The following is a 25,144-nucleotide window of genomic DNA, read 5'->3' on the forward strand; positions in this document are numbered from 1 at the left end:
AGTTTCTTATGAACTAAGCTGATTCACTAGAATTAGCACACTTCTCAGTATCAAGTGCACCAGCATAAAGCTCACAAACACTTGTGATCTGATTAACTCCATAATTAGCCAAAGAATCCACCTCCATCGTCAAAGCCTTAAGCTGAGCAACTATAGCAGTAGCTGCATCTACCTCCAGAATTCCTGCTCCCTTGCCTTGAGGTAGTCTCTGAGAAGGGTTCTGGTATTCATTAGCAGCCATCAGTTCAATCAAATCATAAGCTTCATCATAGCTCTTGGCCCATAAGGCTCCACCTGATACTGCATCAAGCATGGGTCTAGACTGTGCTCCTAAGCCATTATAAAAGCAGTTGATAATCATCCAGTCAGGCATCCCATGATATTGACACTTTGTAAGCATCTCCTTATAACGATCCCAAGCTTCACATAAATACTCTCCCGATTGCTACGCAAATTGAGTAAGAGCATTTCTGATTGCAGTTATCTTTGTCATAGGGAATAATTTAGTGAGAAACTTTTGAGCAAGATCTTCCCATTTGGTCATAGAACCTGGTGGTAGAGAGTGCAACGAACACTTAGCTTTATCCCTTACAGAGAATGAGAAAAGCCTTAGCTTTATAGCATCTTCAGACACGTTTTTGAATTTCAAAGTGTCGCGGATCTCAATGAAATCTCTAATATGTATGTTGGGATCTTCCGTTGGAGAACCCCCATACTGGACTGAGTTCTGCACCATCTGAATCATGCTAGCCATGATTTCAAAAGTGTTAGCCGTGATGGCTGGTCTGACAATGCTAGAATGAATATCATTGCTTCTTCAAAATCTCTTCTTTCTTCAAGGACTCAGTTAATTCTTCCTTAGAAATCTTACATTCTAGTTTCAATTTCTCAAATTCAATAAACTGAGACTCTAGCACATTATTCCTCTCACTTAAAAACAAATAGTTTTCTTTGATTTTAGCATTTTCTTTAGTGAGAGACTTAAGTGTAACACGCAAATGATATAATTCTGTAGACATGTCATTAATTGCATCATTACACTCAGCTTTAGATAAATGTGCTAGGTTAGTGGTGATTACCTGCTTACTTGAAGAACTTGTTTCTGTTTAATCAGACTTGGCCATTAGGGCTAGATTGACATAGCTGACATCTTCATCTTCATCTTCATCCAGACCATCTGCAGCCCAGTCATTTTCTTGTGTAATAAAAGCCCTTTCCTTTTGTTTGAGCAATTCAAAATACTTCTGTTTATAATCCACAGGCTCAAATTTCTTCTTGCCGGAATCTGACTTTCTACACTCACTGGCAAAATGCCCCGCCAAGCCACATTTGAAACACTTGAATTTTGATTTATCCACCATATTTCTATTTGGCTTAGCTGCTCCAAATTTCTTCTTGAACTTGAGCTTGGCAAATCTTCTGGAAAGGAATACAAGATGTTCATCAATATCATCCATGTCATTTTGGCTCAATGATCTTCATTTTCAGCTACCATCCTCTTGCCCTTGTTTTCACAGACCTAGGTAGTAGACTCAACAGCTTCTACCTTCACCTCCTTCTCTTTCTCCAACTCAGCAACGAGTGCTATGGACCTTGTAATAACCCCCAAAATTTTCAACTTTTTATAACCCTTGTGAATAGTGTTTTAGCTGAATGAGAAAACTTTTCATGCCACACTATGTAGGGGTTCTGTTATGGATATTCTGAGATTTTATTAGTACTCTACATGGTATATATGTGTATGCAAAGATCACCATAATCCAATTCCGAACACTTTGATTTTTCCCGGAAATCCACTAGATACGGAAAGAATTGAGTATAAGGTAACAGGATAAAAAGGATTTAAATTAAAGGATTATAAGAGAGGATCATAAAAGGAATATAATATATTGAGAAAGGTTAAGGGAACCTAAGTAATAAGATCCCGGGTATGATCCCTCAAACGATAAACGAAAACGAAAGTTAAGCGAACCGTATAACAGATCAGCGGTCATTAGGCAAACAATTAGGAAGTTAATCAAAGGGATTAGAGAGGATGATGTCACCCAACCAATGAGAAGAGGACAAAGAGGGAAAGATGACATCATAGCATGACATAAGCATGACATAAGAATGAAGGATATGTGGTGGATTATTAACCACACAAAATCAAGGGCAAATAGGTAATTTACTAAAACAAAAACAAAACTACAACCAACCAAGCCAAATAATTCATTCTTCATCAAAACAAAAAAAAAACCAAGGCATTATTTCTTCATTGCTCTCGGCTTTTACTATTGCAAAGGAAGAAGAAATTCAAAACTCAAGATCAAGGCTTCCTAAATTGGTAAGATAATTCCCTAATCATCCTTATGCATAGTTATGGCTATATCATGAGTTCAAGCACCCCATTCATTCTCAATCTTCTTTAATAAATCAATGAAGAAGACAATGAATATTGACTTCAAGAATTTTAACTTGATTTTCTTGTTTTTCCTTTAAGATCCAAGCTTTCCTAAGACTCCTCAAGGCTTCCTAAGGCTTCCTAGCTACTCACACCACTTCAAGGAAGGTATATCATCTCCAAACCCTAGATTCCTTTATATAATAAGATGATTTTGATTGTTATGATGATATAGTAGCTTAATGCTTGTGGTTTAGAGTTTGGGTTGGAGTGGTAGTGAAATGGAATGGTGAACCTTGTTGTTTTGGTTAAAAGAACTTAAGTATAGTTAAATTCAAGCTTAGGCATAAGTATAAATGTTAATATTGAATTGATTGGGGCTGTTATGATGTGATAAGGATGGACTTTGGTTGTATGAATGGGTTGAGGTTGAATTGTGATGGTTTTTGAATGGTTTAAATTTGGGAAATCGCGTAAATATAGCCGTCGTAATGTCCGATTTACTTTAGACTGCTTTTGTTCATAACATTTGGACCCGAGAACCCCCTGCTAGATTATGACCATTGCCATGTTTAGATAGCTCATGTTATGAGCTTCGTTTTGATATGTAGTTCGTTCGATTCCGATGCACGGTTTAGGAGAAACGACCGTTTTAAGTAACGGCGTTTCGCGAACGAACCCTTACCCCTCGCCTTACTTTGAAACATAGGTTAAAGATCTTAAAGGACTAATTGAAGTATGAAACATTTATGTAAGGTGTAATAGGCAGTTGGTAAGACACTTGCGAAAGAATCGCCTTAAAACTCATAATGGTTAATTTATTAAAAATGGTGGAGCTGAGGGTACTCGAGTGACTTAAGAGAATCAGTAAGCGCAAAACGAGCGTTAGAGTCTGAGTTGGTTAGAGTATAGATTTACAAGTGACTTTGGTTTAATTCCAACTTACTTGTTGCTTATAGGTTACCAGACTCGTCCCGAGCCATTCGTAACCCCCAGTCGCTCAGGCAAGTTTTCTACCCGTTATAACTGTTGTTGTGATGTATATGTGTATATGCATGATCTTGCGATATATGCATATTTGTGATTAGCAAATTCTTGCGATATATTGTAGCATGTGATATGGTATATATGCATGCCTGTTTCATATTCTTGATTTATATATCTGTTGGTTAAAATGCTTACAATTGCATAATACCTATGCTAGAGATAAGCGGTATTGAGTTTACCCTTAGTGGAGGGGATCAAAAGGTGAAAACATTTTCTAAAACCGGGAGTCGAGAATCCCGAGTAGATTTTATATATTTATATATTTATATATATATGGTTATAGTTTTCACAACTATTAATCGAATAAGGTTTATTCGATAACTCTATTTCATTAATGAATATTATCTTGAATATTCATTCGAGGACTTATGACTCTTTTATATTATTTATTGAATATTACTTGGAAATTCATTTGAGGATGTATGACTCCTTTATTTTATTTAATGAATATTATTTATAATATTCATTCGAGGTATTATGACTCCGCTTATTACTGAAATATATTCTTTATTTTATTAAAGAATAAGGTGTCAATAATCAAACTTATTTTCGATTATTCAAATAAAGATAGTACTTTCATATAAGTATATCTTTGGTTATTTAATATCCATTTCAAGTATAAGTTTTAAAACTTCTACTTCGATTATTTTTATAAGGATTATCTTTATGGGAATATTATTTAAATAATAATATTCAGATATTTTCTAAATATATTGGGACTGATTTATTTTAATAAATCAGCAGTACTCCAAACATTCTTAAAAATGTTTTCGAATCTTCAGAATGATTTTTAAAGTTAGAGTGGACCCCAAAACTCATTTTTATATTTAAGATCTTCCTTTCAAAGGGGATTTAAATACTCGCTCAAAAAACTTGGGGGATCCATCTCTGTGGTGTATTTTACATTCGCAACGTGGTTGCTGTTTTGAGAAAACAATTTGATTACTTGCCCAACGTTCGGGAAGTAAGTCCATCTAATTGAGTCGGCGTAAGCGACAGGCCGGGGTACGGTCTATCAAAGTGTAAGTGGCTGGGTGGCAGTCCATCAACGCGTAAGAGGCCGAGTGGCGGTCCAGTACAAGGTCCTTATGTGGCCAGGGTGATGACCGGTGGGGGATTCATCTTTTTACTAGTAGAAAAGGTTACTTAATGGGTATCTTTTCCTGATCAGCAAGATATCAGGTTTATGCCAAAATTCTTTTCTTTCCAAATTCATTGGATATTACAACTCTGTTCATACTTTACATGACAGAGATTTTCAGGAAATGTATGAGATATATATATATATATATATATGGATATATATATATATCAGGACTTAATGAAGTATCTCGTAACTTCATTATTTATAATGATATTTCAAAGATTGAATCTATTCAAGTCTTATCTTGTAGTCTCATCTGGGTGATGAACTTTGAAACTGATTATAACTTGAACGGTGGTAGTTCAAGTAGTATTTGGATATAAGTATATTGGAGTATCTTGTAACTTCATTTTTTTTAAACTTATATCTAGTAAATGATTATCTTATGCATGACAAAGATTTTCAGAAAAACGTTGAGACAAGGTTAGATATATGAGATCACCTTGCAACGGTATTTTTATACAGTTATACACTGGAACTCAGTGTGTATTATGCATGGAAGAGGACTTCCAATATTTTGAAAAGTATATATGTATATATATATATACTGAATATTTTGCGACTTCATCGCATTAAGATATCAAACTTGGTTCATTTCTTTTGACCAAGACTTTCATAAGTACTATGAGAAGGCTCATATATTGTTAATCATTATACATATTATTTTGGTGGGCTTGCTGCTCACCCTTGCTTTCTTCTTTCATCACACAACAACAGATAGAAAAGATGAACAGGACCAAGCTCCCGATTCGCAAGCGATTAGGAAACGTTCCGCAGTTTCCTATAGGCGTTGATGTCGCTGTAGCTGAGGTAGGAACTACCAATAGGCTAGGCTTTCAACTTATGATGTACCAGACTTATGTATAATTATGAATTGTAATAATGGCAAAGAAATATAAATTTATTCAGAAACCTTTTTAAGGTGTATTTACATATAATTGTGGAATAAAACGACTTGTGATTATTTTTGGATATTCATCTCTGAGACTATAACTTGTGGTGTGTGTGTTTATTATGGGGTCACAGTGCAGAGTAGTTGATTGTGTATTAAGATTGGGTGTTATTAAGGGAAATGGAACTCGTGACAACCCGGATCCCCGACCCCGGATTTGGGGGTGTTACAGACCCTCCTTTATTCCTTCCTTTCTTCATCCTCTCATCTTGGTCTATTTCAAGCTCATAAGTTTTTAGGATGCCATACGGTCTCTCCAGAGTAAACTCCTTGTAATCTTGAGAGTTTCTCAATGAGACTGTCATTGGTTTCCATTCCTTTGGAAGAGATCTAAGGAACTTAAGATTGGAGTCTTTTGTCTGATAGACTCTTCCATGCAACTTCAGAGCATTTAGCAGTTTTCAAAATCTACTAAAAATGTAAGTGAGAGACTCACTATCTTCACAATGAAAGTGCTCATATTGCTGAATTAGCAGCTGCATCTTATTCTCCCTTACTTGCTCAGTACCATCACAGATAATCTGAATTGTGTCCCAAACCTCCTTGGCTATTTTGCAGTTAATGCTGTTATCAAACATATCACCATCAACTCCATTGAATTATATATTCATGGCCTTCTTGTCTTTCCTGACTTGCTCCATATCAGGATCTGACCATTCATGCCTAGGCTTGGTAACAGATGGTTCATTGCCTGTTGCAGCTCTCATTTGCACATGAGGACCTCTCTATGCAATCCACATAGGCCTCATCTTGAGAAGTAAGATGTAGGTGCATCTTCACCTTCCATTGGTGATAATTGTCTTTGTCCAGAAATGGAATCTTGACTCCAATATCCTTCTTGTTCATCTTGCTGTTTTGTTGTGATCTTTAAACTCTTTGTACTTCAAGAGCTTGCTCTGATACCAATTGTTATTCCCTAACAATACAACAAGAATTACAGAAGGGGGGGTTGAATGTAATTCTGACTACTTTTTGAGATTTATGAAAAATGGTTCGAACTCAATTTATATCTAACTGTTTGATTTGCAAAGTGCGGAATACAGAGTTAAGTTAGTCAAAAAGAAGGTAATAAAAACTCAAGTCTTTAAAACTTTCTGGTGGATTTGAATGTATCCACCAAATATATATATATATATATATATATCAAGAGAACCCTGTGAAGCTTGAATAGCTCACAGCTGCTTTACAAGTGAACAACTAAACTTGCAGAGAAATGTTACAGGATACAGCTTGCAAATGTTTCTCTGAAAATGTATTTTTGCTTAGTCTATTGTTATTGTTGTTGTTGTTCTACTTGCTACACTTGGTTTATATATCACCAAGTTTACATAGAATAAGACAAGATAATAAAACAAAACCTATCAAGTCTAACTCCATGCTGCTTCACTACTCTATTCTTGCATCTTTGAAAATCTTCATAACTTGCATGGAAATGGTAATGCTTCTTTGTTCTCAAAACCCTGCTGAACAGGCTGCCACATTCCTTTTCCAACTCTAGACGCATGTGACTGCGTTGTCGCTGTCAACAGATATTTGAATTGATCATCCGTCGGGTACATACTTGTTATCCTTCGGGTAACCTTGTTGATCATTTGTCGGGTAGCTTTGTTGATCATCCGTCGGGTAGCCATTTATCACTTGACTCTATTTCATTTGTGCAGAATTACAAGACATCTTATATTTACATTTAATCAACCTATTCTGCACATCTACTAGAAGTCTAGATGATTAATAACCTTCTACAGAATCTATACAAAGTTGTTTACAGAAATGTTGTACATAACTTATTGTTACAAGCTATTCACCTGATGGATATTAATTAGTCATCCGTCGGGACTATAATTGATCATCCGTCGGGTGCTACAAAATTCACTAAGTTAAATCTACTAAGGTGTTTTTTTAGCTTATCATCAAGTACACAACACATTCCTAACAATCTCCCCCAATATATGATTTGGGAAATTTGGATCTTCAAAACCAGGAGGCTGACTAACATAGACTTCCTCCTCCAAATCTCCATATAGAAAAGCACTCTTGACATCAATTCTTTAGACCTTGAAATTGGCATGGGCTGCATAGGCTAAAAAATTTCTGATGGCTTCAAGTCTTGCAACAGGAGCAAAAGTTTCATCAAAATCTATTCCTTCTTGTTGGTAACAGCCCTTACCAATCAATCTAGCTTTGTTCCTGACCACTATGCCATTTTCATCCATCTTGTTTCTGAATACCCATTTGGTGTCAATTGGATTCTTTCCTTTAGGCTTGGGTACCGGCTTCCATACTTTATTCCTTTCAAATTGGTTTAGCTCCTCCTTCATAGCTAAAATCCAATCAGGATCCAACAAAGCTTCTTCTACCTTCTTTGGTTCTTCCTTAGATAGGAAGCTTCTATATAGACATTCTTCTTGAGTTGCTCTCCTTGTTTGAACTCTAGAAGATACATCACCAATGATGAGCTCAAAGGGTTGATCTTTTGTTCATTTTCTTTATTGAGGTAGATTAGCTCTAGATGAAGAGGCCTCATTGTTGTCTTGATGTGTAACTGAGTTTTGATTATAGAAACTCCCGCTGAGTTTATGAATCTTTGATTTGAGAAAGAGGAACTTTCTGTAAGTGATCTATTCTGACTTTCAGCTTCTTTTGATGACCCGACAGATGATGCATTTTGAGTTCCGACGGATGAAGCTGATTGTCTCCCGACGGATAAAACAGATTTTCTCCCGACGGATGAAGCATTTTGCAACTCGACAGATGTTGAATTTTGTGCTTCATTGGTAAGAGATTATTCTACAATATCCTTTGTCATTGTTTCCTGATCACTGTCATCATCACTATCATCACTAACCATCTCAACATTATCAAATTTGAGGCTTTGATGGTAATCTCCATCTTGCAGTCCTTCAATCTTCTTATCATCAAACATAACATGTATTGATTCCATAACAATGTTGGTTCTTAATTTGTAGACTCTATATGCTTTACCAACAACATATCCAACAAAAATTCCTTCATCTGCTTCAGCATCAAACTTTCCATTTTGATCAGTTTAATTTTTCAAGATATAACATTTGCATCCAAAGACATGAAGAAAATTTAGAGTTGGCTTCTCGTTCTTGAACAATTAATAGGGTGTCATACACTTTGCTTGATTAACCAAAGAGATATTCTGAGTGTAGCATGCAGTATTTACAGCTTCAGCCCAGAAATATGTTGGTAATTTTGATTATTCAAGCATTGTCCTTGCAGCTTCAATAAATGATATGTTCTTTCTTTCCAGTACTCCATTTTGTTGTGGAGTTCTTGCAGCTGAAAACTCATGCATATCCCATTCTCTTCACTAAATGCTCTCATAACAGAATTCTTAAACTCAGTTCCATTGTCACTCCTGATTCTTCTAACTTTAAAATCTGGATTATTGTTGACTTGCCTTATGTGATTGATGATGATTTCACTAGCCTCGTCTTTAGACTTCAGGAAATATGTCCAAGAGAACTTTGAGAAATCATCTACAATTACTAGGCAAAATCTTTTCCTTGAGATGGACAACACATTGACTGGTCCAAACAAATCCATGTGTAGCAATTGTAGAGGTTCTTCAATTATAGAATCAAGCTTCATTCTAAATGATACTTTAATCTGCTTTCCTTTCTGGCAGGCATCAAATAGACCATCCTTAGAAAATTCCACTTGAGGAATACCTCTAACCAGTTCTTTTTTGACAAGCTCATTCATGGTCTTGAAGTTTAGATGGGACAACTTCTTGTGCCACAACCAACTTTCATCTTGACTTGCTTTACTGAGAAGGCAAGTGACAGATTCTGCATTTGATGAGTTAAAGTCAACTAGGTACATATTTCCTTTTCTCACTCCAGTGAGAATCACTTTGTTGCTCCTTTTGTTTGTCACAACACAGGCTTCTGAATTGAAGGTTACTGAATTGCTTTTATCACAAAGCTGGCTGATACTCAACAAATTGTGCTTTAGACAATCCACTAAGGCAACCTCCTCAATGATGACATTGTCTTTTGAAATCAAGCCATATCCCACAGTATAACCCTTGCTGTCATCTCCAAAAGTAATACTTGGGCCAGCTCTCTTCTTGAACTCTGTGAGCAGGGTAGAATCTCCAGTCATGTGTCTTGAACAACCATTATCCAAGTACCACAAATTCTTTCTATATCCCTGCACACATCAAAACCAAATCAACTGGATTTTGGTACCCAAGTTTCCTTGGGACCTTCCTTGTTAGCTTTCTTCTTTTGTTTCTTAGGTTTGATATCATTTGACTTGGGGATTTCTGATTCATACTTAGTCATTTGAGTTAGACCTTTGAAACCAGTCATTGAAACAGAATTATCATGCACATTTTGATTAATAGGAAAGGGCATGTTGTTTGCAAACATGTTATTCTAGTAGGGCATGCTAAATGGCATTTGAGGCATACTTAATGCAGCATAATAAGGATTAGGTGCAAATGGCATATTAGCAAATTGTGCATTCATATTCTGTGCAGACATTGCATTTATAAGCATAGAAGGCATAACATTCATGTTGGGAAAAGAAGATGGTACAAATATGGGAGTAGGCATAGCAAGCTTACAATTAATAGACAGATGATTAACACTACCACACTTAACACATATTTTTCTTGGAGCATATTTATCAGGTGTGTAGTTGTTATATTTGTTAATCCCTACTTTCCCATTTCTATTGTTTTTTTAGTTTCTCATTAAACTCAACCTTTTTTAATCTGTCATTCAATTGCTTGATAGACAGATGACCAACATTCACTTTCTTCTCCTTCTTCACTTGACTTGATTCTCCTGAAACAAAGTTTTTGGAAACTGATCCATATTTTTCATTTAACTTGGAAAGTTTGGCTTTGCTCACAGGTTTGCTCACAGCCGACGGATGGGGATTTATGTCACTCGATGGATAATCCTTTTGATTATCCGACGGATGACTCTCATCATCCGTCGAGTCCACACCTGTTAAAAATCCTTCAACCAAATTGGATTCCAGCTTCTCCTTACTCTTTATCCAGGCTGCATCACAAAAGGACTCAATACCTTAAACTTTGGTGATTTGAGCATGAACATCTCTGGATGATTTCCATGCCTTAATCACCTCATGTTCTCGTTCAAGTTGCTTCTTCAAAATCTCTTCTTTCTTCAAGGACTCAGTTAATTCCTCCTTAGAAATCTTACATTCTAGTTTCAATTTCTCAAATTCAATAAACTGAGACTCTTGCACATTATTCCTCTCACTTAAAAACAAATAGTTTTCTTTGATTTTAGCATTTTCTTTAGTGAGAGACTTAAGTGTAACACGTAAATGATATAATTCTGTAGACATATCATTAATTGCATCATTACACTCAGCTTTAGATAAATGTGCTAGGTTAGTGGTGATTACCTGCTTACTTGAAGAACTTGTTTCTGTTTAATCAGACTTGGCCATTAGGGCTAGATCGACATAACTGACATCTTCATCTTCATCCAGACCATCTACTGCCCAGTCATTTTCTTGTGTAATAAAAGGCCTTTCCTTTTGTATAAGTAATTCAAAATACTTCTGTTTATAATCCACAGGCTCAAATTTCTTCTTGCCGGAATCTGACTTTCTACACTCACTGGCAAAATGCCCTGCCAAGCCACATTTGAAACACTTAAATTTTGATTTATCCACCATATTTCTATTTGGCTTAGCTGTTCCAAAGTTCTTCTTGAACTTGAGCTTGGAAAATCTTCTGGAAAGGAATGCAAGATGTTCATCAATATCATCCATGTCATCTTGGCTCAATGATCTTCATTTTCAGCTACCAGCCCCTTGCCCGTGTTTTCACAGACCATTATAGTAGACTCAACAGCTTCTACCCCTCTTTCTCCAACTCAGCAACCAATGCTATGGACCCTCCTTTATTCCTTCCTTTCTCCATCCTCTCATCTTGCTCTATATCAAGCTCATAAGTTTTTAGGATGCCATACTGTCTCTCTAGAGTAAACTCCTTATAATCTTGAGAGTTTCTCAATGAGACTGTCATTGGTTTCTATTCCTTTGGAAGAGATCTAAGGAACTTGAGATTGGAGTGTTGCAGTTTTTGAAATCTACTAAAAATGTAAGTGAGAGACTCACTATCTTCACAATAAAAGTGCTCATATTGTTGAATTAGCAGCTGCATCTTATTCTCCCTTACTTGCTCAGTACCATCACAGATAATCTGAATTGTGTCCCAAACCTCCTTGGCTTTTTTGCAGTTAATGATGTTATCAAACATATCACCATCAACTCCATTGAATAATATATTCATGGCCTTCTTATCTTTCCAGACCTGCTCAATATCAGGATCTGACTATTCATGCCTAGGCTTGGGAACATATTGTTCATTGCCTGTTGTAGCTCTCATTGGCTCATTAGGACCTCTCTCTATGCAATCAACATAGGCCTCTTCTTGAGAAAGAAAATGTAGGTGCATCTTCACCTTCCAGTGGTGATAATTGTCTTTGTCCAGAAATGGAATCTTGACCCCAACATCCTTCTTGTTCATCTTGCTGTTTTGTTGTGATCTTTAAACTCTTTGTACTTCAAGAGCTTGCTCTGATACCAATTGTTATTCCCTAACAATACAACAAGAATTACAGAAGGGGGGGTTGAATGTAATTCTGACTACTTTTTGAGATTTATGAAAAATGGTTTTAACTCAATTTATATCTAACTGTTTGATTTGCAAAGTGCGGAATACAGAGTTAAGTTAATCAAACATAAAGTAATAAAAACTCAAGTCTTTAAAACTTTCTGGTGGATTTGAATGTATCCACCAGATATACATATATATCAAGAGAACCCTGTGAAGCTTGAATAGCTCACAGCTGTTTTACAAGTGAACAACTAAACTTGCAGAAAAATGCTACAGGATACAGCTTACAAATGTTTCTCTGAAAATGTGTTTTCGCTTAGTCTATTGTTGTTGTTGATCTACTTGCTACACTTGGTTTATATATCACCAAGTTTACATAGAATAAGACAAGATAATAAAACAAAACTTATCAAGTCTAACTCCATGCTGCTTCACTACTCTATTCTAGCATCTTTGAAAATCTTCATAACTTGCATGGAAATGGTAATGCTTCTTTGTTCTCAAAACCCTGCTGAACAGGCTACCACATTCCTTTTGCAAACACTCGACGCATGTGACTCTGTTGTCGTTGTCAATAGATATTTAAATTGATCATCCGTCAGGTAGATGCTTGTTATCCGTCGGGTAGCCTTGTTGATCATTTGTCGGGTAGCTTTGTTGATCATCCGTCGGGTAGCCATTTATCACTTGACTCTATTTCATTTGTGGAGAATTACAAGACATCTTATATTTACATTTAATCAACCTATTCTTCACATCTACTAGAAGTCTACATGATTCATATCGTACTACAGAATCTATACAAAGTTGTTTGCATAAATGTTGTACATTACTTATTGTTACAAGCTACTCACCCGATGGATATCAATTAGTCATTCATCGGGACTATATTGAATCATCCGTCGGGACTATAATTGATCATCCATCGGGTGCTGCAAAATTCACTAAGTTAAATCTACTAAGGTGTTTTGTTTAGCTTATCATCAAGTACACAACATATTCCTAACAATAAATGCCACTTAACAGCGACATCAAAATAGAGAACACAAGCTGAACTGAACATACACATATATACACGCGTATATATACATAAATACGGCCCAACAGGACCACAACTGAAAAAACCAGAACCGACTGAAAAAGACAGACCAGCAGCTGGACTTATCGGAAAACCGGGGAAAACCGGGGGAAATACTGGTGAAACAGGGAGAAGAAATAGGGAAGGAGAAAAGACAGATGAGAGATTGAGAGATTAAACCGAGATAGAGAGAACATGGAGGTAAAACACAGGGCTTGTTTGTGAGTGTCTGTGTGGTTGCTTTTATTTTTTTATTTTATTTAACACAACAATTATGCCACACAACAGTAGCACAAGACCCGTGTCCAATAAAAGGACACGTATCCCCTTTTTCTTGACTGAAAGCAAAATTTGACTCGCGATTACACAGATAACGATACAAACTTGCGGGTAAAAATAAGTCGGATAAATTCCAAACTAATTTTAAAATTCACAGAATAATCAAAAACTAACAAAATAAATTTTTCATAATTTTTAAATCATTTTTGGACTGTGTAACAGACCCGCATTTTATGATTTAACGAACAAACGTGCGGGTAAATACAACCTGAAAAATTTCCGAAACAATTTTAAAATTCTCAAAAATATTCAAAACTTAAGAAAATATAAGTTTCATAATTTTTGTAACATACATGAATTTATTTTTAAATTTATACTTAAATATAATCAGAGAATCATGTAGGATAAATAATTGATGGGATATTGTTTTCTAAATTTTATAAATTCCCATAAATATTTATTGAAATTATAAATCCATGAAAAATAATTTTACAGATAATTCCAGTATTTATGAAAATAATTCTTCCATAAAACCACTTCTAAAAGCAAAAAAAACAATACAACTCGGCAATTAATAATACAATTAATCATCGCACACCACTAAGTGAGACACAATTAATAGTAGATACAACACATAACTGAATGAACCATAACATATTTTATTTATTTATTTATTTAATAATTACACTCTTAATAATACAAAAGTACGGGTCGTTATAACCTTACCCCTTAGAAGATTATGTCCTCAGAATCTCAACTAACCAAACAAGTGAGGATATTTGTCAAGCATATCCGACTCTAACTCCCAAGTAGACTCTTCTACTTGAGGATTCCTCCAAAGTACTTTTACTACGAGAATCGACTTATGTTGAGAATTGGCTAAGTCGAAGATCAGGATCTATGTCACAATCAGGATATGATTAACTGTTGTAATATGATTATCCGTTGAAAGCTTCGATATCATCCATTGATATACATAAATGATTATCTGTTGAAGCTAAAACATTTATCCGTTGATCAAAGCTATCCGTTGAAGAAGGTGCTGATCTATAGGATCGTAGTTGATTTAGATATGTAAAGTATTAGAGTTATATTGTAACATATCTTGTAATTGATAGCGGACTGATTTGTAGTTGTGTTGTATATAAACACAGAATAGGTTATCACAATGTGAGGTGCACAACTCGAGTATTCGTATAACCTAGTGGCTCTTAAGAATATTGTTCTTGAGAGAATTGTGTGACAGTTTATTAAAGATCAATATAAACTGTTATTTGATTTATCTATTCTTACTTTACTTTCATAATACATCAATTTGTTAAGTAATTGTATCCAACCCTCTTAAACAATTACTTTACTTGGCAATAAGTGGTATCAGAGCGGTCAAATTAACTGTTAATTTGCAAAGGTCAAGATGTCTGAAAGTAAATATGAAAGCATGAAAATTCCCATCCTGAAGAAAGCTGATTACTCTACATGGAGAGTAAAGATGTTGATGTTCCTTGAAGATATTGATGATGCATATGTTAATATCATCAAAACAGGACCTCCATATCCTATAATAACTGTGACTATGTCTGAAGATGCTCCTGAACACTATGCCATAAAGGAAAAATTAATATGGTCAGACGCTAAAAAAGTTGTTATGCTTAAAGATGTTAAAGTCCGGAATATTCTGCACAACAATTTGGAAAATGTGATGTCAAACAGAGTTATTGCTTGCAAAACTGCAAAGGAAATATGGGATGTCTTGGAAACACAGTATCAAGGTACGATGGCAATAAAGAAGAACTAAAGAGTTGTTCTTGTGCAAGAATATAAGCAATTTGATGCCAAGGCTGATGAGTCAATTACTGACATATAGATTTCCGACACTGCTGAATGATCTATCATTGGATGGAAAAGAATATTAAAGGGAAGACTCAAACACTAAATTTCTTAGAGCTCTTTCAGAATATTGGGATACACATGCCTCAATAATCAGGAATCAATATGATCTTGATTCTCTGACTCTGGATGAAGTGTATGGGATGTTGCAGACTCATGACTTGGAGATCTAGAAAATAAAGAATAGAAAAGATATAAGATGAAGGTTGTGGCTCTTAATATTGAGACTCACAAAGGTAAGGAAAAGATAAGTGAGAGGTCAAAGAGAAGGAACATTGTGGAAGAATCAGATACTGATGATGCATCTGATCCTGACACAAATACTGACGAGAATTCTGAGATCGATATGGATGATCCTCAAGTGGTTGAGATGGCTGCAATGCTGGTGAAAGGTTTCAGAGGGATGAGGTTTAGAAAATCACAGAGGAAAGGTGGTTTCAACAGAAGGTTCTCTGGTCATAGAAAAGACAGGTTCAGAAAGAGTGATGGTCAAAATAATAAGAAAATGAAGTTTAACAAGACCAAGGTGACATGTTATAAATGTAATGAAAGGGGATATCTGGCAAGTGAGTGCCCCAATTCAACTAGAAAAGCTTTGGTCACAACAAACTCTAACAGAGATTGGATGGATTCATCAGAAATTGACAATGATGATGAATACTATGCACTCATGGCAGCTCATGGAGAGAATGCCTCAGGAACTGATAAGGGAAACAAGAAAAATGTGCATGTCTTGGACAGTGGATGTTTAGTACATATGGCTGGAAATAAATCAATGTTGTCAGAATATGAGGAAAAGGCTGGCCCAATGGTTTCCTATGGAGATGGCAATATAGGAAAAATACTGGGATATGGCAATATTATCATTTGAAATGTCACCATCGCAAACATAGCTCTAGTAAATGGACTGAAGCACAATTTATTGAGCATTAGTCAAATCACTGACAGAGGTTTCTATGTCATGTTCTATGATACCCACTGTGAAGTAGTTCATAAGATCACAAGGAAAACGGTTTTCGAGGTTACAGACATGGAAACATTTATGAAGCCAAACTTTATGCAAATACTAATGGTCCAGAAACTTGTCTAGTAACTAAAGCATCAGTAAATGAAAGTTGGATTTAGTAAGAGGTCTACCTAACATATACTACTCCCCTGATGATTTGTGTGATGCATGTCAACAAGCTAAGAAAAAAAGAACCTCTTTCAAGAGTAAGTCAGAATCATCCATCAAAAAGCCATATCAAATGCTAAACTTGGATCTCTTTGGTCCTGTGAATGTCATGTCAATAAGCAAGAAAAGGTATACTCTACTTGTTGTTGATGAATACACTAGATTTATTTGGCTATTTTTCTTGCACAGTAAGGATGAAACAGCTGAATTTCTCTTGGATCATCTGAAACTGATTGAAAATGGCACAAAATACAAAGTCCAAATTCTAAGAAGTGACAATAGGATAGAGTTCAAAAATAGCAAGATGGATGAGATCTGCAGATACAAGAGAATCTCTCAACAATTCTCAGCTCCTGGAATACCATCAACAAAATGGTGTTGTGGAAAGGAAAATAGTATGCTTATTGAAGCCGGTAGGACTATGCTAGTGGAAACTAATCTACCAACATAATTTTGGGCTGAAGCTGTCAACACTGCCTGTTATATTCAGAATATGACTCTGATTAACAGACATGGATTTACTCCTTATCAAATGATCAACGAAAAGAAGCCAAGCTTAAACATCTACACATCTTTGGATGCTAATGTTTTGTTCTAAGAACACATCCTGAAATGCTTGGAAAATTTGACAGAAAAGCTGACAAAGGTGTTTTTGTTGGATATCCTTCATCAAGAGCGTACAAAGTCTTCAATCTAAGGACAAGGACAATTATTGAATCAATTCATGTTTCCTTTGACGATAAGAAGATCACTGGAATTAAAGAAGACTCGCATGAAGAAATTGTGTTTGTAATTAAAAGACTCAAGTCAGGAGATCTTTTAAATTCTGAAGAATTGCCCAAATCTAGTGACAAGCCAGATCCTAATAATGGGTCAGATCCTGATGACGATTCAGATCCTGATTTAGTGTCAATTTATTAAAATCCACATGTTGAGGGTGAGCAACATCCACAGATAGAAAGTGATGACACTAGTCGTTCAAATTCCAATGAAGAAGATGAACAAGAAAATACAGGATCTACTGGAAATTTCTCAAATGCAACAGATGATAGCTCATCAGGTGATAATCATTCAACCGAAAATCAAAATCAGTTTGGTAATCACTCTTCAAACAAAAGTCCCTTTCAATCAAGAACAGATATAACTAATATAGGGGGAGCTTCATATGGATATGATAGCACAAGTGCAGGGGGGAGCATCAGGAAATGAGACTGAACTACCAAAGGCTGTAAAATGGAAAAAAGATCATATACCTGATCTTATCATAGGAGATCCTACTGTTGGAGTCCAAACCAGAAGTACAACTGAACATGAATATCTTTATCATAACTTTCTTTCTAAGGAGGAACCAAAAAAAGTAGAAGACGCACTCAAGGATGTTGATTCGATTTAAGCTATGCAGGAGGAGTTAAATGAGTTTGAAAGGAATGAAGTTTGGAAACTTATTCCAAGGCCAAAGAAGCCTGCTAGACCAGTAGAGGTTACTGGTGCTAGTGCTGGAGAAGACCAAAATTTGGTTTTAGCTGCTAAACCTAAGAAAAGACGATTAATGAAGTTAGAAAAAAAGGTTCACAAGAAACTAGATGGTCTTAAAGTATTGGATGATATTGCTCTGGATCAGGAATCAACAAATCCTGAAAAATCTTTGTCAACTCCTCACAGGTCTCAAGCAATTCCCAACAAGATTATGACAATTTATGATCAGGCAATTTTACATCTCATATAGTCAAGAAAGTTGAAAATGTTAATAAAGTTGTTATTAATGAATACAACACAAAGGGGGAGGGTGAATGTGTTTTTGACCATGTCTATTGTAAAGGATCTTTGTGAGCATAATGTGCTGAAATGACCATGTCTCCATCTGTAGATTCCTCATCTCTTTCCATAGGGGTGAAAGGGCCATTATTGAGAATCTTGACATATAATGGGTTGGCCATCCTTATAAACAACATCATTTTCTTTTTCCATAATGTGTAGTTAGATCTGTCAAAGGTAGGGATCTTGATACTACTTAGTTTCTGTGTATTCATTCTTCCAAGATCTTTAATCTGTTTGCTTTCAGATTTTGCTCTAATACCACTTGTTAGATAATGAATACAACACAGGGGGGTGAATGTGTTTTTGATATTTTTAATCTTTTTAAGAACTATTTTGGATATGGTGAACAAAGCAGTTTAACTTGTAGAGATATAGTTTTTAAACAAAATTAACAAACATGCACATAAACACAGTATCTTCAAAACTCACTTAATTTTATATTAAAATCAAGTATGTCTTGCTACAAATTTCTAGGTTCTTCGTTGATAAAGAACTCAGTTTCTTTCTTCAGAGAGTTACAAGAAATTCTAAATCTTTTTGTTACACTTAAAAATAAAGGACCAGTGTTTACTTTATAGATCTGTAAACACATGTTTTACATAGCATGCAATAACATGTACGAAACCCTACTTTAAGTTATTTAAAGCTTTCCATTTCTGGCTTAGTGTATCTTTGCAAATTGTGCATGTCTGTGAGATTCCTTTGTCATTTAATCTTGGCCTTTGACCTTGTACTCTTCAAGCTGCTTTTGTAAACTTTTCAAATTAGTGATTGATTTGTTTTTTGATTGATAGTCTTGGATCTTTAACTGGTCTGCATTCTGTACTTGGGTTTATATCGAGATCTCCAGTTTGAACTATAGAGAACTGACATCTCGATAAGTATAATTGCTTATCGAGATCTCTTAGTTCTCTATAAGTGTTTTGACTTGTCGATATTTCTGAGATCTTTATAAGCATTTTGACTTGTCGATATCTCTAAGATCTCTAATAAGAATTTGACTTGTCGATATTGTTAGTGTTTGTGCCCTAGAGACAATACTATGATGTTTTAGTTTAAGATATTAGGATTATTAATGTTTATATTCTATCGATTATTCTCTTTATAATTTATTAATTCTTAATTTACTGCGATATAAATTTTAGATTAATAAATGTCCTTGGAATGTGATATGCAATTCTATATCTTTAAGTACGTGACTTATAAATGAGATTATGAGAATAGTATCAATATTCCTAAAGTTTCCTAGTCGAGTATAATTGTTAATGGACAATAATAATGCGTTAAGACTAGTGTGTTTGTTGACTGATGATCACATCTCATTGATCATAGGTATAATGATACTAAAGTCAAAGACACGGGCATATGTATATGTACATGGTGATGGACAGACCCGATGTGAGATTCTACATTTCTATTGTGTCATAAGTAATTCTTACAATGATAATGATGTAATAGTCCTTATGTGACGGCCTCAACCCCGGGGTCAGGAGTTGACGTCACTAATCACAATTACTAAAAATATAACCAACAGAATTATTATTAAAATATACTAACTTTACCCCGAACCAAGATCCGATCCAGGTTCAAGTATAATTCAGGTTTTCACTATTACAAACTCTTTACTCAATATCTAAGACACGCAAACTTTATTCAGCAACTCCTCAGACCTCATGGTCTGATACAAACTACCTCAGATGAGCCAGGTCCAGAAGGGGCGGGAACATAGGTCGGTCTGAATGATCTTCTAGGCATCTGCGAAATATACATAATAGTTTGCAAGGGTGAGCATAATCGCTCAGCAGTACCAAATATGAATAACAGATTAAAACAGTAATGTAACAATAATGGGAACAGAGCTGTAATCATAATATCAACATTTCATAATGACAATCAACATGACTGGATATCACTAATTATCATGCTTTGCGAAAATAACATAGTAGTGTGCTGTGTAATAACAGAGTCCAATTTTAGCATGCTAATCAATTTATAAAACCGCTGTATCAATCATTTATGCTCTTATACAATTCACAAATCCCAATCAGAGACATAGCGGATATGTGAAAACAGCTGATCAGGCTATCAACACCAGACGGCTCTAACTGCCATCCCATTTACATGTTCCGGAACTCAGAGACTAGCTAGGTCTCTGACCTGCTAGACTAATCGGTTTTATAATGCGCGCAATCGAGTTAGCCTCTTACGCCACCTCAATAGGCCTACTCTGGCCCAAATATATCCGATATCTGACCGTTTTATCCAGTTTTCAAAACACTTGTACCTATCTCATTTTCAAAATCATTTAATTAACCAGCACACATATAAAATCCATTTCGCAAATCATTTCATTGGAGACAGGTACCTTTCGAAGTTACTTTTCCCCAAAACAATTTGAAAATAGTAATTTTATAACTACAGGGGATACGTAACCTAAAACGTTTCTGTTCCATTACGAAAATAAAACATTTAGCTATTCATATGCACTGAACCATAAAAGAATGGTCATGGGTACTTACCTTGCAACGCTTTACAAACCCTAAATAGCTTTCATGCTGACTTCGATCCTGGAACAACTCGACTAGGATCTACAATTACAGAATACCCTAATTAGTTATACCGACATGCTTGATATCCTCAAATCCTAATAACCCCAAATCCGACAACCCGACTCGTATCATTATTATACATATAATCATGTAATTACATTTCTCGAACATAAATAGGGATAACACGTAAAACATAATTATGTACGATTACAAATATATTTTAGAAAATTTTGGCAGCACTTCTTTATTTATAAGACTACCCGTCGATTATAATCGACGTCAACAATTCCCAACAATCCACAACATTATTCCGTACAATCCAATACCAATCAAAATTAGTTATTTAAATCCAAACATAATTTACATAATTATTTTATTTTATTTATTTATAGAATTTAGGACTCAGAACATCGTCATCACCGTCCACCGTCCGCTCGTAAAAGTCATTGCGGACGACGGAAAAATTTCACGGGTACCCGATAAATTCTCGGGTTTCCAACGCGAAACTTCACCGATTAATTAAAAAAATTTCCCGCACATTCGATAATTTATATCATGAAATTACTCAAATAAAATCCTGCAGAAAATTAATTAAATAATGTCAAATTAACCCAACAGCCACGCGCCACACGCGCAAACAGGGAAGAACAAACAGCAACACCGGCGAACCACCGCCACAAACACCAACACACACCTGTCAATATACATACACAACACACACACACACACATCATTCACACAGATATATATACAGGAGTACATATATAACAAACCAAACAAGGAACAAAGAATCGCCGGAAATTCGGTCGGAGAACTCACCGGAATAACCGAGAGCAACACGACTGGAATCGACGGAAAAGAAAAAGAAACGAAGGAAACAGAGAAGAAAATGGAAGATGACCGAATAAAGAAGGGGAGAGAAAGAGGAGACTGTAGAGAGATCGAGATAGAGAGACAGGGACAAAGAGATGATGTTTTTGGGAAATAAACAGCCTGCCTGCACGTGTCCATCAAATGGGACGCGTGTTGATATTCTTTTATGAATTGTTAACACGTGTCCCTGAGTATTAGGGGTCAATTATTTAACCGAATTTTGAAATCAACGAGTCAGGGCACCTCGAAAACAATCTCATTAAATCCCGATAATACTTTTAAAGTATTGTAAATAGTCCGAGGTTTATAAAAATATATATTTTGAAATTTTTAAACAATTTCTAAAACGCAACCGGTACCCGTTTTTAACAAATAAACGAAACAACGGGCGGGTGAAATAATTCTCAAAATTTCCAAAAATAATTTTAAAATTCTCAGAATAATACAAACTTAATAAAATATAAACTTCATAATTTTTAAAGATTCCCATAATTAAATATTGATTTTAGCATTTAACAAACTCAGAAAATCATTTAGAAATGAATAATTAACGAAATATTAATTTCTCAGTTTTATAAAATCCTAAAAATAATTATCGAAATTGTAAAATTAGAAAACCAATTTTAAAGACAACCCAAATATTTATGAAATTAAAATTACAATAAAATCACTTTCACAAGAGAAATAAAATCATATAACTTACCAATAAATCACATAATTCCAATCCCACATATCAACAAATCATAAATAATTAGATAACAATCAATAACGGCTGCCAAAATCAATACACACCTTTTATTTATTTACTTAAACTTTTATTACACTTCCAAGTATTAGAAATAAAATAAAAATACACGAGTCGTTATATCCTTTCCCTTTAAAAAGATTCTATCCCCAGAATCTAAATCAACTAAACAAATGAGGATATTTATCAAGCATGTCTGAATATAATTCCCAAGTAGACTCTTCTACTCAAGGATTTCTCCACAGAACTTTTACTATAGGAATTGACTTATTCCTAAGGACTCGTTCCTTACGGTCTAGGATTTGAACCGGTTGTTCTACATCGGACAAATCTGGTTGAAGCTCAATCGGTTCGTATTCTATGACTTGATTCGAATTATGGACATAGGGCTTTAACATAGACACGTGGAACACATTATGAATGTGCTGCCACTGAGGTGGTAACGCTATCTCATAAGCGACCTTTCCCACTTTCTTCAAAACCTCAAAGGGTCCTATGAATCTAGGGCTAAGTTTACCCTTCTGACCAAATCGTACTAACCCTTTCCAAGGTGATACCCTTAGCAACACCAAAGCTCCTATCTCGAAGTCCATGTCTTTTCTATGTAAATCTGTATATTTTCTTTGTCTATCTTGAGCTGCTTTTAACCTTTTCCGAATCAACACTATGGCATCCTTAGTCTGCTGAACCAACTCAGGACCTAACACTTTCTTTTCTCATACCTCATCCCAATACAACGGTGATCTACACTTACGCCCATACAAAACTTCATAAGGTGGCATCCCAATACTGGCATGGTAACTGTTATTATACGAGAACTCAATCAAAGGTAGGTGCTCATCCCAATTACCTTTAAAATCTAGAACACAGACTCTCAACATATCCTCTATGGTTTGAATTGTTCTCTCACTTTGGCCATCCGTCTGAGGATGATAGGCGGTGCTCATATTCAATTTCGTTCCTAGGCACTCTTGGAATTTTGTCCAGAACCTAGAATTAAATCTCGGGTCTCGATCCGACACTATAGAAACAGGAACTCCATGTTTGGTAACTATCTCATCCAAGTATAACTTTACTAGCCTTTCCAATGAATACCTTTCATTAATCGGAAGGAAATGCGCCGACTTAGTTAATCTATCAATGATTACCCAAATAGCATCATGATTCGCTCTCGTCTTTGGAAATCCCACTACAAAATCCATAGCAATGTCTTCCCATTTCCATTAGGGAATCTCCAAAGGTTGTAACAATCCAATCGGTCGTTGATGCTCTGCTTTCACCGTTTGATACACGTGACACTTACTTACCCAATTGGCAATATCCTTCTTCATTCCTGGCCACCAAAAATTTTTCTTCAAATCCTGGTACATCTTGGTGCTACCAGGGTGAATAGAAAACCTAGAGTTATGATTATCCTGCATTACTTCATTCTTCAATTCCGTTACATTAGGAATCCAAACTCTGGACAAAAATCTATACAAACCTTGACTATCTTTTTGAGTATATAACTCTTCTCCTGTCAAAGTATCCCACTCTTGCTCCCTAACTCCTTCTTGATATCTTCTAATCTTTTCCATCAATGCCGGCTGGAAAGTAATTTCATATAGCTGCTCCTGACTTTTGTTAGATACTCGAACTTCAATTTCCATTCTTTCCAAGTCTCGTGCCAATTCCTCCGCAATCTTAACCATATTCAGCCTTTCCTTCCTACTTAAGGCATCAGCCACTACATTGGCTTTACCTGGATGATAATTAATCGAACAATCATAGTCCTTAATCAACTCCAACCACCTTCTCTGCCTCATGTTCAGATCTTTCTGCGTGAATATGTACTTCAGGCTCTTGTGGTCTGTATAAATGTCACATTTCTCGCCATACAAATATTGACGCCATAACTTTAAGGCAAATACTATAGCCGCCATTTCAAGGTCATGAACCAGATATTTCTGCTCGTGAGGCTTTAACTGTCTGGAGGCATACGCAGTCACTTTGTCATGTTGCATTAACACACATCCCAATCCTTTCAAAGAAGCATCACTATAAATTACAAAGTTTCCCGTCTCATCTGGTAATGCTAACACTGGAGCCGTCACTAGTCTTCATTTTAACTCCTGGAAACTCTCTTCACACTTCTCCGTCCAAACAAACTTCTCATTCTTCCTGGTCAACTTGCTTAGTGGGGATGCAATCTTCGAGAAATATTTCACAAACCTTCGATAATATCCTGCTAATCCAAGAAAACTACTAATTTCTGTTGGTGTCTTCGGTTGCTCCCATTTTGATACGGCTTCAATCTTTACCGGGTCTACTTTGATACCTTCTTTACTTATTACGTGACCAAGGAACTGTACTTCCGTCAGCCAAAACTCACACTTAGAAAACTTAGCATACAATTGCTTTTCTCTTAACTTTTGAAGGGCAATCTGCAGATGTACTGCGTGATCTTCTGGATTCTTCGAATATATGAGGATGTCATCAATAAATACAATAACAAATTTATCCAAATATTCCTTATATACCCTATTCATCAAATCCATAAAAGTTGCTGGCGCATTCGTCAATCCAAACGACATCACTA

The 25,144-nt window shown here is 35.6% G+C and overlaps 1 non-coding gene across 1 annotated transcript; it reads left to right on the forward strand.

The window, feature by feature from the left end:
• The first annotated feature begins 371 nt into the window (after nt 1-371).
• On the forward strand, nt 372-478 carry LOC141662814 (small nucleolar RNA R71). The gene has a single exon (XR_012550911.1). It is a non-coding gene; the product is annotated as a small nucleolar RNA R71 (small nucleolar RNA).
• The last annotated feature ends 24,666 nt before the right edge of the window (nt 479-25,144 follow it).

The sequence above is a fragment of the Apium graveolens genome, chromosome 5 (genome assembly GCF_009905375.1).
Source record: "Apium graveolens cultivar Ventura chromosome 5, ASM990537v1, whole genome shotgun sequence".
NCBI lineage: Eukaryota > Viridiplantae > Streptophyta > Magnoliopsida > Apiales > Apiaceae > Apium > Apium graveolens.